Genomic DNA, 3,623 nt, shown 5'->3' on the forward strand with positions numbered 1-3,623 from the left:
AAGGCAGTGATAGATAAAAACATTGTGCAGGTATTATCCACTGAACATCTTAAATAATCAAACCTTTTCTGCCAGCCATTGGGAAAACTCCTAGATTTGGAGTTGAAAGGATCCCCGGGTCAGCTGAGCCCCTGGGCCTTCAGTCAAGGTAACCAAGCCCCAGCATGAGCTCATCCAGGTGGGCAGGTTTCAGACCAAGGTTTAATGCTGTGTGCATTCACACACCAAAACTATAGAAAGTCTAAGTTGCGCTGTGGACTTCCTTGAGGTCGGTCCACCCCAAGAGCTTGGGCTGCTCCAGACTCAGATGGAAGGAGGCAGCACCACTAGATACCAGAGGAGGGGTCTGAGGGGGTTTGTTTTCATTAATTGTTCTTCTTAAACTTGCCGTTGAAGTAGGGCACCCAGTCCAGAATCAGCCCCAGTCGGTGGCCCACACCAGCCCCGTGGTACCTGCCGTGGTAATCCAGTTTCTGGCCAGCTTCTGGCAGTGTGGGCCCAGGAGTCTGCTTAGCCTCACGGTGCCAGCGTCCCAGCTCGGGGTGACCCTAGCCCCGGGGCCACCTGCTGAAACTAAACTCATCTTTAAGGCATGTTTATATTCATTGTTTTAATAATAATCTGCCACATTTGAACAACACTCCACAGTTTACAAAGTGTTTCCACGGTCATCTCATGTGATCTTCATAGAAATCTCTGAGGTAGAACTGACACTGTTCCTTCTTCTTCAGGGTCTTCTCACACTTGCTGGTCCTTCTGCCTGAAATGCTTCCTCCACTCCCATTATTTGCCTGCATCACTCTCTGCTTCCTTCTTTGTCACTTCCTAAGAAGGCTGGCCCTGATCCTGCAGCCCAGGTTAGGAACCTGGTGTCACACACTCTCTTCACACAATGGTAGTTAAATAATTAGGTAATTACTTTATGACTGGCTCCCCCACTAGCTGAGGCTCCATGAGGACAGGGCTTTGTTGTACCTGTATATGTCACATACCACTGTGCCTGACACACTGTGGTGCTCATTATACATGTTTATGTGTGTGTGTGTATGAATATCTATGTGTATATACATATATGTATAAAATGAATGATTTTCACTCGATAGATGAGGAAATCAAAAGCCTACAGTCTAAGCCACTGTGGGAAGCTGTTTTGTTTGTTACCCACAGTAAGAAATTTATTATTCATCATGACCCCAGGAAACATGCATCCACACACACATACAATAGGGGTTACCTTAATGTGAACTAAGCACTGATATTTTCTATTCTATTCAACTTGACTTCATTAAAAAATATTTAGTTCTAATCTATTTCATTTATTTCATGACCAATTAATGTGTGAACAACCTTGGCCTAAGTGACTTGCTCAAGGTCATCTTACTAGTATAGTGGTGGGATTGGGAGAATAATCCAGTATTTCCCATCTATGACTCTCTAGTGGGTTTCTTGCCCTAAGGCAAAACTATCAGAAAAGTCTTGTGTCAGTTTTGGTAACCAAAGAACAAATTTGTTCTTTTGCTTTTCAGTCGCAGTTAAGGCAAGGCTGGTCTCACCATCTGTAGGCATTTCAATTTGGTTTGTCCAGACACCTTGGTTCTCTGCAATGCAGCTGTCCAGAAGTCTCTTCCTAGAAGCTCCAAAGGGAAAGATTTAGCCCTAATGGGTGGCACACCCAGACTTGCTGGAATTCTCATCCAAATTACACCAAACATGAACATATGGACAAAGGCGCATGGCATATTAAATGATTTACTGGGGTCAAAGATCAAGTCGATGGCAGACATCCTCAGGGTCTGCTAGGCTAAGACACAGGGAAGCCCCTGCTAGGCAGGGCCATCAGCCTGGACCTGGTCAGCCATCAGCCAGTTAATCTACAACGGCACCTTCTTTTCCTACCAGAGGGAGGTTTGACTTGAACTCCTGGGAGACCGCCTTCTTGGAAGCTAGATTTCTCTGCTTCAGAGTCTAATTTAGCTGGTATTGGACTCAGAAAGCCTAGAGAAAGCTGAAACTTGTTTATTTGTTCTTTTATTCCTGGATTTATAACTTGACCTAATATACTGTATGTCTGTACATGTGTTGATCTCAAAAAATGTTTGAGCTTGCCTGCTTCTCAGGCCATGTTGGCAGGCAGCTGTTAAAGCCATCAGTGATGTTTGCTTCCAGTTACAAAAGAAAACATTCTCTATTTGGGGCTGTGTTGTTGTTTTTTTCTTTCCTGATTTAAAAGGGGGAAATATGTTTCCCAGTAGAGGTGTGGGCCCCCCCCCCATCCCCTTCTAGGGCTAAGAATGACTAAGAAAACTTTTCGGCACACCTGGTTCATCATCTTTCTAATATTCAAACTCTTTTTCTCTCCCTGTGGAAGTATTCTTAGGGGATTTGGTTTAAAATTATTTGAGCAACTGGGCAGGTTTTCTCCCTTCCCTGAGGATGCCAGTTTATGGTTCAACATCTCCCTTAAACTCTGGTGTGTTTTTAGCTCAGAAAGAGCCAGGTTGTATCCCATTATCAGGTGCACTGATGAAATAACTGCTGATGGGACCAAGAAAACATGAGTAATTCTAACCTCTGCCCAGAACCTTTGAAGGAATGCATAAACCCTGACCTTGCTTTGGTGCTTTGGAGAGACCATCTGGGGAAAACTTCATTTCCCAAAATATATATGAAATTGAGAGTTCCTCTGGCTGGGAAGTAGGAAAAACCATATGGCAAATGTGGGGTTTGCATATGCAAATATTTGTTTCCGAGAAAACGATTTAAACATGGTAAGTACACTCTTGAAGGACTGACCTGTACCCTGGGGAAAAGCACGGGAGGAGACGGAGGTGGAGAAGAGTGAGGAATAGAGAAGCCAGACTTTAGCTGGGAAACAGGACACAGGGCAGGATGACTTGCTGGAAGTTGGAGGTGCCTTTGGAAGTGTCAGACCAAAGTTCAGTAATCAGTTGGAGGCAAGAGAGGCAGGGAAGTTTGAAAATGAGGAATGGGAGCCTGTAGGGAAGATGTGGCTGACTAAATGAAAGAGGCTTGGAGGACAAAAAAAAAAAGACTTGACAAATAGTACCTCAGAGGAATCCAGGGATGGTTAGGATCCCTCAAAAAACAGCTTTGACTCAAAATTGAAGATGTGATCTGGGCCACTACATGAAAGGTCTCAGTAATCCCAGGATTTCTGACTACAGGACATAGTCAAGTTGAAATTGCTAAGCCACCAAGCTAATGTGTTAATCACCTGAACTGAATGACTCTAAGAAACAAGACTTTTAAATGGTATCTTTTTTAAAATTTCAGATTCCAATTGTTCATTCCCGGTATATAGGAAAGCAATTGGTTTTTGTATACTGACTTTCTAAGATGGAATCTCTCTCCATTTATTTAGATCTTCTTTTATTTCTTTCATCAGTGCTCTGTAGTTTTCTACATATAGATCCTGTACATGTTTTGTTAGATTTTATACCTAAGTATTTATATTTTTTGGTGCTATTGTAAATGGTATTTTAAAAAATTTTTAAATCCCATTTGTTCATTGCTGGTCTCTAGGAAAGCATAAGAAACTAGACTTTTATCTTAACTGCCGTTTTGAGCTTGTACCCAAAGACACTCTTAGTGAGGGAAGGCTG

General features: G+C 42.8%; 1 pseudogene; it reads right to left on the reverse strand.

The window, feature by feature from the left end:
- Window positions 1–365: 365 nt before the first annotated feature.
- LOC133091025 (cytochrome b-c1 complex subunit 10-like) lies at window positions 366–583 on the reverse strand (annotated as a pseudogene).
- Window positions 584–3,623: the final 3,040 nt, after the last annotated feature.

The sequence above is a fragment of the Eubalaena glacialis genome, chromosome 1 (genome assembly GCF_028564815.1).
Source record: "Eubalaena glacialis isolate mEubGla1 chromosome 1, mEubGla1.1.hap2.+ XY, whole genome shotgun sequence".
Lineage (NCBI taxonomy): Eukaryota > Metazoa > Chordata > Mammalia > Artiodactyla > Balaenidae > Eubalaena > Eubalaena glacialis.